We start from the raw sequence: 13,058 nt of genomic DNA on the forward strand, positions 1-13,058 counted from the left end.
CAACACTTCCTTCTCCTTTAGGTGATGGCCTCACGTGTAAGCTTGTTTTCTCTAACAAAAGGTTCTACAACCAACGATTATAAAAAGAAACTACGGGAAGTCAGCAGCGTCTCCTCTCCCCGCAGAATACCTCAGGCTGCAGGAGGCAGCTGTTGTTTTTGCCTGCTCAGGCTCCAGCCCTCCTTCTGTTCATCTTCCCAGCTTTCCTTTGGGAGCTACCCTTCCCCCACTCCCAGCCTGGATAGGGGTGGAGGGGTTGGTTCAGGGAGAGCCGTGCTACCCAGGCCAACTGGCGTTTTCTATCCCCTGCACGGGGTGATTGGTGCCCGGATGGTCTCCAGCCGGGCCCCGTAGATGAGGTTCTGGGGGAAACGGTGAAGCTGCTGAGCCGGAACAGTCCTCTTTCCACTGGGCGGACAGGAGCCTATGACTCTGGGAGCATCCGCAGCTATTCTGACACCTCAGGAGGAAAACCAGCCCAGGGACACAGCCGGCAGAGGACGCAAAGCCAGGAGCCGGAGCGGAAGCTCCCCCTGACAGCGTCTGAGGTCCTGGATGCAGCTACACCTGAAGCTGCCGCGGGAGACAACCTGTGCCTTGATTTTGCCACTGCAGAGCCAACAAATGCTTTCAATAGATAGAAAGATTAGCTAGACAGACAGACAGACAGACATTACTTATCCTGCCCCTTTGAGTTGGGTTTCTCTCCACGGCAACCACAAAAGTCCTGACTGATACAGAATGACCGAGTCACACCAAGGACCCTTTTTGGCCAGGATTCAGTGCACTCACATGTCACAGGAGCAAAATGTAAGTCGATTCTAATTTAGTGAAGTGCAGAGAGTTCAAAGGCAAGTCCTGGAACAAGTGTTAAAATATTAAAGAATTCCCCAGAAAGACTTTTCCAAAGTGGTGACCTTATCCATCAGGAAGCATTTGGCTGAAATGACAGAAAAACCCAACTAAAAGCGGCTCAAGCCATAAGGAAGTGTGTTCGCTACTTAACGAGACACCCAGAGGTGGGCGGCGGCAGGACGGCTTCCGAGGCTCGATGGCGTCACCGGGGGCCCGGGCGTCGCTCCAGCGCTCTGCTCTGCCTTCCTCGGCGAGCTGGCAAGCTGTCCCCTCGCCGCCGCCAGGCGTCGAGTCCTCACGCGACTGCGTCCCGGGCAGGAAAGCAGGGGCGGCAGACGAAGGACTCTCTCCGGGTTGCCCTCCTCAGGGAGGTTTTTCAAAGAAGCCCCCGGCACACCTGCTCTTCCAGCTCATTGGCTGGGCTCTGGCCACGTGACCGGATCTTACCCAATCACTGGCCAAGAGGAAGCTGATTGACGGACCGGCTGAGGCCAATCAGGATTCACCTCTGGAGCTGGGCCCACCATCTCCAGCACACCTGTTATTCCAGCAAAAAGGGAGAGGCCGCGGGGCCGGCGAGCAGGACAGCCGGCCCTGAAGACGGTTCTCTCCGTCCCTCCGAGCACCACATGCCCACCGCCGGTTTCCGACCACAGAAGTGAGCCTTCCAGGCTTGAAAAGGTTCAGCCCCGACCGCTCGCCCTGTTGCAAAAGCACCTGGGCTCCCTTCTCCCTGAGCTCTGGCCCATCCCTGTGCACACAGCAGACCAGAAATGGGGGGAGGCCCAAACCGCTCCCCTTTCCCTCCCGGATCTTTTCAGGGCCAGCAGCCGAGAGGGTTGCTGCTGCCTTCCCACCCCAGAGGCGCCCACCTCGACAGCTCTCCATTAATCAAGATCCAGGAGACAAATCCCTCCTCACACGCCCACCATCTGCAGTTGTTCTCACACACGTGTTCTGGCCCCGGGAGCCCCCCAGGTGCTAATGAAGGCAGCAGGCTGGGGAAGGAGAGGCCCTGCGAGTTCTGGCCAGTCCGGCCTCCATGGAGCTTCACGGTCCACTTCACGAGGCTCAGAAACCAAGGACAGGGGACAGGGGCTTCCTCGGACACCGGCTTCAGGTGGGGTGGCAGATTCCAGATCTTGCTGTCTTGATCTGGGAACCCTAGAAGCACATCTGAGGCCAGAATCGGAGTGCAGGTGGTTGATTCGGGAGGTGACCCAGGTAACATCGGGAGGGGAGCAGAGACGTGAGACAGATTAAGGTGTGATATCACGCCAGAACACTGATACAGCAGTGTACGGTGGGCACCTGGGCTCCGTCCTGCCGGGCAGCCCTGGGAGACAGTGCAGGAAAAACTCAGAGTTATCCCACCCCAAGGAGCAGGACTCCTAGAAGTCATTCATTCCTGGCACTTTTGTTCAGCCCTGCTCACAAACACCGCAGCCGTGACAGCCAGAGGAAACCCACAGGTGTCAGCAGGGGGACGCTGGACCATCCCAGGAATGGCAGGGGGTGAGGGCAGGGATGAGAGCATCCTCCACACCTGCAACATCTGCCTTGGTCTCTGAGCCGCATGACCCTGCAAGACGAGCAGCCCTAAGATCAAGAGGAAATCACCCCATGAGTCCCTATGGTACTTCCAATGCCACCCGCACTGGCCTGGAAGGAGTCTGCCCTGTGCTGACCGCTCTGATCTTGGGGAAAATCGAGGCCATGGGTTCCGTGAGAACAGGGCCCTTGTCAGGATGATTCATCACCCTCCACTGATGCGTAGTGCTGGCTGAATGAATACATGGAGGAATGACCAGTCCGCTAAAGCCTAATAGGTAGATCTTACTCCCATTCGACAGAGACTCAGCAAAGGGCAGACCTAACTAAGGCTAGCCTCGTTCCACTGTACCCATGCAGCGTCTCATGGGACCCTCCCGATCGCCTGGCCGGGTAGGGAGCACATTGACCGATGCGCTCAATTTGCTGACCTTTCCTGTACATCAGTTTCAGCTGCAAAATGGAATAGACAACGGTACCTTCCTCAGATGCAAGGACAAGTAAAATGTGGCCTAGCCATGTAAGGGAATATTATTCAGCCATGGAAAGGGATGAAGTACCAACATGTGCTACAATACGAAAGAAACTCAAAGACTTTATGCTAAGCGAAAGAAGCCAGACCTGAAAGGCCACTATTAGATGAGCCTGTCTAGGACGTGGTTCCATAGTGTAGCGGTGAGCGTGTCCGCTTCACACGCAGAAGGTCATGGGTTCGTGCCCCAGTGCAGCCATGGCCCATGGTCTACAGCCAAGCCACCCTGAACAAGCCCAATATCTGATCTTGGAAGCTAACCAGGGTCAGGCCTGGTTAGTACTTGGATGGGAGACCACCTAGGAAGACCAGGTGCTGTAGGCACAAATAATAATAATAAAAGATGATCCTGTCTGTATGAAATGTCCAGAATAGACAAATCTACAGAGACAGGAAGTAGTTTTGCGTCATCCAGGGGCTGGAAGTAACTATTAATGGGTGATTTTACTTTGAGGTGATGAAAATTCAATGGAACTACATAGCGGTGATGGTCGCACAGCACTGTAAGCACACTAAATGCCACTTGCACACTAACGTGGTTCAACTGGTGAATTTTCCGTTATGTGAATTTTACCACCAAGGGAAAAAAACAAAAGACGTGAGTAGGACTTTAGCATGAAAAGTGAAATTAAAATTTTGCAAATAAGACCCCTTTCCTCTGTTTTAAAAACTATAAATCATAACTGCAACTATCACCCTGTCCTTGGACTAAAACGTCAGCAAAATGTTGAGGGTGATCATCTAACTCACCGGACAACACCGTTAAGGGTGGGGTGCGCCAACATCCTCCCCTCCTCGTTCGACTCCTGTTACGTGACCATAAAGACGTGCATTTCTGCGAGAATAAGTCAGGGCATCATCGATTTCCCCAAGGTCACCTCTTAATCCTTTGATATTCAAATCATTCTATTTTGAAGCACCCATTAAATTCGCAGTTTGGTCGATTTCCTGTTTTAACTCTGGGGATCCTCATTGGTCAGTGGTTTTGCTATGGTTCCGGCAATTCACCAACATCACTTTCATTGACTTCCTGAAATCCTGCATTTCTTGCAAAACTTGCAGTCTCACTTTATGATCCGCACTGAATTTACAGTTCATTGTCATTTATCAAATCTACCGTTCCTGCCCGATCCTTCGAAGATATTGATATAAAGGGATGGAAGGGAGTAAACATTATCTTAAGCAGTGCTTCTCAAATAGGGACAGTTTTGGCCCCCACGGGACATTTGTCACTGTCCGGAGACGTTTCTGGTTGTCACCAAAGAAGGAGCATGTCTCATCCTCTCTGAACCCTCACCGGCCAAGTGCAGAAGAACAGTAAGTGCTGATTAAACAGTCATTCAACTAGCATTTAATGAGTACCTACTACGTTCCAGGCATTTAATGAGTACCTACTACGTTCCAGGCACTGGACCAGGTCCTGGGGTTATACCCACAAAGTAGACAAAGGAGGTCTCTGCTCTCATAAAGCTGACGTTCTAGTTCAAAACACAGATGAACCAAAGACTCTATGCTGCGTCAGGTGGTTGTAAATGCTGTGAGGAAAAACAAAGCAGGATAAAAGAGGAAGAGAATATTGGGTGCCAAGGTCAAAAAAATGCCCCTCTGAAATGGTGACATATGACTAGAACCACGTTGAACTGAGGAAGCGAGCCCTGCGCACATCAGGAAAGAGCATTCCAGACAGATGCACGTGCAAAGGCCTTGGGGTAGGTATGTGCTTGGCCTTTCGGAGCCAGCAAGGAGACCAGTGTCTGGCGAAGCACAAGCAAGAGAATGGAGAATGAGTAGGCCATGCTCAGGACCTCGGATTTTCACGCTGAGTGAGCAGAGAGCCATGGAAGAGCTTGGAGCAGAGGAGGGACACAAACTGATTGAATATCTTAAAAGGCTCGCTCCGCCTCTGATCTAAGAAACAGACACGGGAGGACAAGGGCATGGTCAGGGAGACCCGCAGCGTCCGAGACCTGTTATCACCTGCCTGGCCAGGGAAATGCCAGAGCCGGCAACACAGCGGTGCTCCCCCAAGGTCAGAAAACTTGAGCCTGGTCAGCTTCGCCACCCCATAGCCCTCGGAGACACCCGGAGAGAAGGGCCTGCATCACCATCTTGGCTTCCTCAGGACTGGCAGGATGCCCAGCTCAAATCAATACTGAATACACCGGAGTTCAATCTCCGCTTGTTTAAGCGGTGGCTCAGCCTCCACGAAATAGCGTCATCTCATAGGCTCGGTAAAGGTTTGCAGCCAAAATCCCGTAGACTTCTTTACAGACCTCCAGGCAGTGAGGCGGGGCCACCCCTGGCGGTCACACGGATGTGGGTCCCGGCCCCGGTTCAGACGAGAGGTGGTTTGGAGAAGGAAGGAGGCCCCGTCCCAACCCGGAAAGAAACGCACCTCCGTCCACCAAGATGTAGTGCTCGGCGCGCCCCAAAGCAATTCATAAACTCTGCGACTTTTCCTACTGAAAAAGTAGAGAAAATAAAAACATACGTCCTAGTAGCTGCTAAGGCGTGCGGGGAGCAGAAACCGCGACGAGCCGTCGGCGTCACGCGGATCTGTCCCCACGTGGACGCGCACGTCCCCGCGTCCCCGCGACGCCGCCGGGAGCCTCAGCACTGGAGCTGCGTATTTTTAAAGCCTGGTTTATCCCGACGTTCCAGATATCGATCTCTTGAGCAACGAACAAATAATCTAGATCAGGACCTCTCACTACCGGTGGCTCTGATCTTTTTTTAATTGAGATAAAAATTCATATAACACGAAATTCGCAACAGAAGTGAACAATTCAGAGGCATTTAGTACATGTGCTGTGCTGTGTAATCACCACCTCCGTCTAGCTCCAAGTCATTTTCGTCACCCCAAAAGGAGCCCCCAGCCCCTGTGAACAGCAAGCACTGCTGTGAACATTCGTGAACATTCAGGTTATTTCTGAGTCTCTGTTTTCAGCTCTTTGGAGTATAAATCTAGGTATAGAATTGCTGAATATTCTCATTTTTTTAAAAAAAGCTTCCATAAGAATTATATGCTTCCTTTCTTTCCTCCCCAACCTCAGCGTTCTGTCTCAATGGACAGGGAGCATGGGGGGGTGGAGGGGGGGAGGGGGGCGGAGCGGGTGCCCACCAAGCTTCCTGTGGGGTCCTCCCCAGCTCAGCCCGAGGGGCGGATGGGAGTAAAGGGTTTCTTCTCCACCACCCTCGAATGCCACCGCGTGGGCGTTTGAGATTTTTCAGATTTCATTTCTGTGCTAAAAATTTAGAAGCCAGATACAAAATGTTACAATTCCACAGCAAAGAAAAAATCGCTCCGGGAAAAAAAAAAAAAAAAATCACAAGGACTAAATGAGAGAATTTGTGCAAAGCACCAGCCGACGCCAGCCCCTTTTCCTCACTTCTGGGGAGAAGGTGGGCTGGGCGGTTGCCTCCTTCATTCGTCATTTGAAATATTCTTATATTATTTCAATAAATAATAAATGCACGTGGCATACAACTGAAAAGGTCCCGGTGAGTGCCCGGTGAGAATTGGGTGGCCTCCCTGGGTCCCCAGGCCAGCCTCTTCCCTGACAGGATGTGACCAACGCGGACAGTTTTGGGGGAACCCTTAAGGAGCCTTGCACGCGCCCACAAGCATGCACCGTGCTCCCCTGTGTTCCCACGCAGGTCGGCGCTGAGGTTCAGAGATGCCACCAGGTGACCCCGCCGGGTGCCCGACCCCTGGTCTGGCTCTACGCACCACCCAGCACCCAGCCGAGCTACATGGAGGTCACGTGCCCCGGGCCGGTGGGAGCTGATGCTCTGCCCAAATCCGTTGATTTATGGCTCTGCTCTGATACCATATTAATCACCATAACTGTTAATTGAGCTAATACAAGCATCGTATGTGACTAATTACACAATGCAGATGGAAAACTCTTCCAGATGAACTCCACTGCTCGGGGCCATCAGCGAGGCAAGTCGCGTTTTAATCACAGACCAGAAGGTGTAGGGGCGGTGGCTGCGCGGGTTGGCGGCTCGGGAGCCTGGGCGGCGGCATGCGGCGGCGTGGCCTGCGAGGATGATGGAGGAGGCTGGTCACGCCTTCCGAAAGCTCCCGGCCTGGGCCCACCCGAACCCCCACTCTCCCGACCCCCCCAGTCCAGGCATCTGCTCAGCGTCAGGCTGCACCCCCATTCCGACCCAGAAAAGGATCCGCTGACACCTTTCCCCAGGAACTAATCAAAGGCCTGTTATCACTGACCTCTTCTGGAGTACCTGTCCACATCGATTTGCCCCCACAGGCAGAGCAGGATCAGGCCACCGTGATGGAGAAATCCGAGGCTGCTGGGAGACCAGGAGGAAGCCCTGGCTCCTGTTTCCTCCACAGACACAAAGAAGGGCCTCGGGGCTGAGGGCGGAGAAGGGAGCTGGGGGGAGGCGCCTGCCGGTGCTAAGAACTCAGGGCCAAACCAAACACGGTGGGTCTGGCGGGTCTGGCCTCTTCTCACGGAGACCGCCTTCTGGCCCAGAGCGAAGGGATCCACATCGCACGCGAGCAAACCACCCACGTCGGTGACACGAGAGAGTCCTTCAGACGGCAATAGCGCTAAGCAGACAGGTCGCACAGAGCGGCTGTTCACACGGCGCGCCTGGGCCAGAGAAGCCGCAGCGCGACCAGTGAGAAGCCGCTTTGCGGCCAGCGCAGAATCCCAGCTCCTGCCACCCTGAACTCGCTCGCTCTCAGCCACCCTCCGGGGCAGCGACCTCAGGTGGCGAGGACGGCTCTCAGGCTGGTGGCCCATTAGAACCACACATGGAGCTTTAAAGGAGCCAGATAGACCGAGAATCGGAAACAGGTGTTCAAACAAACACTTGCACACGAATGTTCACAGTAGCATTATCCGCCATGCCCAAAAGGTGGGAACAACGCAAACGTCCATCGACAGGTGGATAAATAAGTAAGCCATGGTCCGTCCACACGGTGGAATAGTGCTCACCATGACAAAGGAATGAAGTCGCGACAAACTCCACCACCTGCACGAACCTCAAAAACATTATTCCAAGTCAAAGAAGCCAGACGCGGAAGGCCGTATGTCGTATGATCCCATTTACGTGATATGTCCACAACAGGCAGATCCACCCAGACGGGAAGCAGACAGGTGGCTGCCCGGAGCTGGTGGAGGGACGGAGAGTGACTGCTCATGGGGACGCGGTTTCGGTTTGAGACGATGAAACCTGTTTTCAAACCAGACAGGTGTGGCAATCGCACAACATTGTGAATGGGCTAAACTCCAACGAGCCGCACGTGGCAAAGCTGTGAATTTTACAATATGTCAATTTCACCTCAATTTTAGGAAAAACCGTAGAGCCCGCTCATGGACGGTCCTTTCTTCCTGCATTTATTTATACTTTAGCTCACGCATAAAACAGAAAAGTGTGAAACAGAATTCTAAATATATGAAAGACAGAACGGAAAAGGTACCCAGTCCACGCGCGCAAAGGCTCAGGGCACCAGTGTGTAAAAGCCAAGTGACCCGAACGGCGGGGAGAGAAGAATGGCCATCGGATCCACGAATTCTGCTTCCCGTCGAAACAAGCGAGTGACCTGCAGGGTGGACTGCATCTTCCTCGCAGGCCGCCAGTGCCCGTTAACGAATGCGGCAGCCACAGTTCACGAAGGTGCATGCCCTTCGCCGGAACTCAGACTCCCAGAGGAGATGGAGAGATGGGGGGGGCGAGGGGCCCTACACAGCAAAGGGCGAGCCTCACTGCTCCCCACTAGCAGGAAGTAAGGAGAACAAGACATTTGTCCTATCTGGTGACAGAGGGGGCTGGGCTGAGCGCTCGGAAGGGGCGGTCGGAAGGCAGGGCGAGCCGCGGGGCGGGGGCTGCCGGGGTGTGCGTGCCGCCCTCCTTCCATTCTTCTATTTATTTTTTGGAATCCAGGGTTTCACATCCTGTTCCTCAGGGAGTTCTCCCACCAACACTCAGCCTCTGGGGCACTGGACCAGTGCGCTCAGAAGCAAGAGACTGCCGATCTGCAGGGCGCGGCCTCACTCCTGGGGCGTCGGGGACGTTGGGCCCCGGGACGTCTGCAGAGCTGCAGAGGGGGGCACTGGCCAGGGAGGGGAAGGCGGTGCGGTGGCGAGCCCGCCGGGAGGCCCATGTCTGGGGCAGGAGGGAGTTCAGGTCTCAACACCAGGCCGCAAATGCAGTTCTGCACTTGACACTCGGCAGCCCATGCTAACACGCCCCTGGACCTGGGGCAGCCTCACACTGCCCCGCAGAGCGGCTGCGAATCAGCTCTCCCAAGAACTCAGGCCGGGACCCAGCCTCACCAACCGGCCCCCCTCGCTGCTCCCCCTCCGCCCCGCCCCGCCCCACCCATCGGTCTGTCTCCCACACCGCAGCGGACTGAAGCTGTTCCAATGGGGGATGCTCCAGGTCACTCTGCCGCTCAAGCTCTCCAGTGGGTCCCCATTCCACTCGGGGTCGAAGCCGAAAACATGGCCCTTGGTGATGCACCCGCACCGCCGGTCTGCTCCGCTCTGCTCCGTCCTACGAACCCTCTGGCCGCGCCGGTCACCTTGCCGTTCCGTGAACTCACCAGGCACCTCAGGCCCTTTGCACTTGCTGCTCCCGCAGCCTGGAGCACCCCCACCCCAGACGGCCACGGGATCCACTCTTTCATGCTCCCGGGCCTCTGCCAGCCAGACCAGGGACAGAGGTGACACCTGGCTCAGGGCTCCCAGCCCCACCCCGGCTTTGTCGCTCTCCACAGCACTCACTGCGCCCACCAGAACCGCCACCTCGCGAGAGAGCCGGGGTCGCCATCTGCCTTGTTCATTCATTCATACATCCCCAGAGTCTAGACCAGTGCCTGACACAGAGTAAATACGCGGTAAATCGGTGTTTGTTGAATGAATGAATGAATGAATGAATGGCCAAACAAGTGAGTGGATACAGATTAGATGCAGAGGAGAAAGTCCGGAAACCCACTCAGGCAATTCCAAGTGTTCGTTTGAACACCTGTTTCCGATTCTGGGTCTGCCTGATACGTGATTCTAATGGGCCGCCAGGGGAGGAGAAGGGAGCTCGGGATTGGGGAACGTTTTCTTTTTCTACAAAGAGAGAGTATATATGCACAACTTGCCGTGTTATATTTTTTAAACAAAATCAGTAGCACTCGGATCCCACTGGATAAAAGGAAAATTCAGGGGAGGAGGAGGGACCGCCGCACAGAGCAGAAGCCTGTCTGCGTCACGGGCCGAGCTCGGCCAGCCGGGCCTGGCGCTCAGGCCAACGACCAGCGGGGGCTGGGAGACAGGGACCGAGTGTCCCCGTGCTGCCAGCCGTGGCCCGCGCCAGGGCGGCCGGAGCGAGCAAGCCGGGAGGGGCGCCAAGGGGAGAGGGGTGGTCCTTGCTCCTGGCCCTGTGGTCAGACCCCGCAACAGAGAGAACCCAGCAAACAAACGCCTTGTCCCCACGGCGCCCCACAGCAATGGGGGAGGGGCGGAAATGAGCCCGCTCTCTCCCCCCAAGAGAGGGCTGTCCCAGTGACCAGGGCACTCTCTGGCTTCGCCAGCACCTGCTCTCGGTGGTGGGGACAAAGGAGGCCAGCTGGCCACTGGGCCACTCCCCAGGGACAGTCGGTCGGGGGCCTGTGCCAGGTGCCAAGCAGCCGCACTCACAGGCGCAGCGGTCACCTCCAGAGCTGCCCTCACACTCGTCCGGCTGCACCAGAGGGGGGTCCCAGCTCCCCTTTCCTGTCTTTAACCCCAACCACTGGCCCCACTTCCCAGGCGAGGGCCCCTTGGGGCGGAGACCTTTCTCCTCAGTGGACTGTCCCTTCCCAAATCAAGTCGATTTTCCAAGCAGAATTCGTCTGGTACACCCCGAATTTACCCAGAGCGGGGTCCAAGGAGGGTGCTCGAGGTGACGGCATGCAGGGGCACAGAAGGACCCGGTGTGGCAGCTGGGACAGCCCTGCACCCCGGACCCCAGGCACAAAGCTGAAGACCAGCTTCGTGGAACCAGGAGAAGAAACGCCGGTGACCGCTGGGCCAGAGAAGCGAGACCTCTGGCCACACTCAGAAAGACACGGCTCGCTGCCCAAGGCCCTGCATCGGCTCCGACGGCTCCGAGACAAAACGCGGATCCCTTCCGCACGCAGCGGCTGTGACTCGGCCGTGAGAAGGGACGGAGCGCTGACACCCACCATCCCAGGGGCGAACCCCGCAGACGCCCGCCACCCCGCGGGTGAGCCTCGCAGACATGACGCTGAGTGAGGAAAGCCGGGCACAAAAGGCCGCACACTATATGATTCCGTTGATGCGAAATGTCCCAAACGGACGAATCTACAGCGACAGAAGTGAAGCCGGTGGGTGCCGAGGCGAGGGAAGGGGCGGGGGGCGGGGGGCGGCGGCATGATGGGCTCGGGCCTCCTCGGGGGGCGATGACGTTTGAACGAGAGACGTGCTCGGCGCCGCTGAATCGCGCCGCCGACATGGCTGCTTGGTACGCGAACGCCACCCCGACCGTTTTCCTCCTTTTGTTTTGTCGCATTCTTTCCGCGAGCCCTCCTTAATCCACGCTCTCCTCTCGTTCCGCAAGGCCCCGCCTCACCCGAGTCCCGTCCGCCTCCCCGGCCACATCGAACATCATCTCACCCGACTCCCCGCCTGACGCTGCTTGCACTGGACATCCCAGCGGGCCACCAAGGAGACCCGAGTTCCAGACCTGGCTCTGCGCGACCCACGTGCCTCAGTTTCCCCAACTGTTAAGTGAAAGAACTGGATGGAGCGGAAGATGCCAACGCGAATGTCCAGAGCCACACTCTCCAGCAGTTTAGCCAACAGCCAAGTACGGCCGTTTAAATGTAAATCTACATATCTATGAATCAGAATGAGCCGGAATCACCAGTGCAGTCCCTCAGTCACACTGGCCACATTTCAAGGGCTCAACAGAGACACGTGGCCAGTGGCAACCATACCGGACAGGGAACGCTCCGGTCATCGTAGACATTTCTGTGGGACGGCGCCGGTCTGGAGACGTCGAGCAGGCAACGGGATGAGTGACACCTTCTGGATGGACCGTAAGCCCATGACGGCTGGGCCTCCACCCACGGCACCTTCAAGGGTGCCTGGCACACAGTAGGTACTCAACTAAATACCTTTTGAATGAATTGGGAGATGTGTCTGGGGGGGGCGGCCCCCACTCACCGCAGCCAAGAGACCCCCTCTGGGGTGGGTGCCGCTGCTCTGTGAACAGGACCCAAAATCCAGATTTCAATCCTAAATCTTCCAGCTCTTGAAATTTGGCTCAAAAATTATTAAAGCGCCAAGCTGGCCAAACAGCTCTGCCCCTGGGCTGTATGTGGCCACAACATGCTGGTTCACAGCCACTGTAGGAGGAGGTGGCAAAGGTCAGGGGCTCCCAGAACCCCACGCGGAGAAACAAGCAGGTTTGGAGTCTCGGCCCTCCAGTCACTCCCCGGGAGCGGGGAGCCTCGGGGCTGGAGCAAGCAGCCAGTTACATTCCCCCCCCCCCTTTTAAAGATGTGCTCAGCACAGAAACAATGTGCCCAAGCCCCAGGTGACATTAATATTCTAATTCCAATTTCTCACGCTGACGGAGATGGCCGGCAGCCACCGTCCTGGAATGCTCAGCGCTCTGGAGGAGCCCCTGGGAAAGGAGCGAGGTGCAGGAGCACGTGAATAATGGCGGCCGGGAGAAGATGCGAGGCCTTCGAGCCACGGCTGGTGGCTGGGGTGGAGGACCCCACACCAAGCCCGCTGCTGTCCAGCAGTCAGGTCAGAACTGTGGGGACCCGAGACGTGTCACCGGAAAAGGGCCCGGGGCCGTCGTGTGGCCCCGAGGAAGAGCAGTGGGACATTGTCAAAGCCGAAGAAACAGAGGCAGGTGACCCGGGTCTACAGGGACCCCTCCTCCCAGCGCGGGGGCCGGGCAGTCCCACCCTCCACCCTACCACTCACAGCCTTCCCGACGCATCCAGGAGCCCAGAAGCCCCTTGCCCCCCACACCATCACCCCTTCCTTGCCCAATCTCGTCATGCTCGGAGGCCTTTTGGTGATGCACTGATGAGCCCTTGCTGAGGCCCCTGCCTGGGCCAGTCTTGCCCCAAAGC

The 13,058-nt window shown here is 56.3% G+C and overlaps 1 protein-coding gene and 1 pseudogene across 1 annotated transcript in view; one reads left to right on the forward strand and one right to left on the reverse strand.

The window, feature by feature from the left end:
* The window catches only part of TMEM132B (transmembrane protein 132B), a 185,868-nt gene that overhangs the window by 159,476 nt on the left and 13,334 nt on the right, over nucleotides 1–13,058 (reverse strand). The window lies entirely within an intron of this gene.
* On the forward strand, nucleotides 3,147–3,262 carry LOC118603726 (annotated as a pseudogene).

The sequence above is a fragment of the Rousettus aegyptiacus genome, unplaced genomic scaffold (genome assembly GCF_014176215.1).
Source record: "Rousettus aegyptiacus isolate mRouAeg1 unplaced genomic scaffold, mRouAeg1.p scaffold_m13_p_5, whole genome shotgun sequence".
In the NCBI taxonomy this organism is placed as follows: Eukaryota; Metazoa; Chordata; class Mammalia; order Chiroptera; family Pteropodidae; genus Rousettus; species Rousettus aegyptiacus.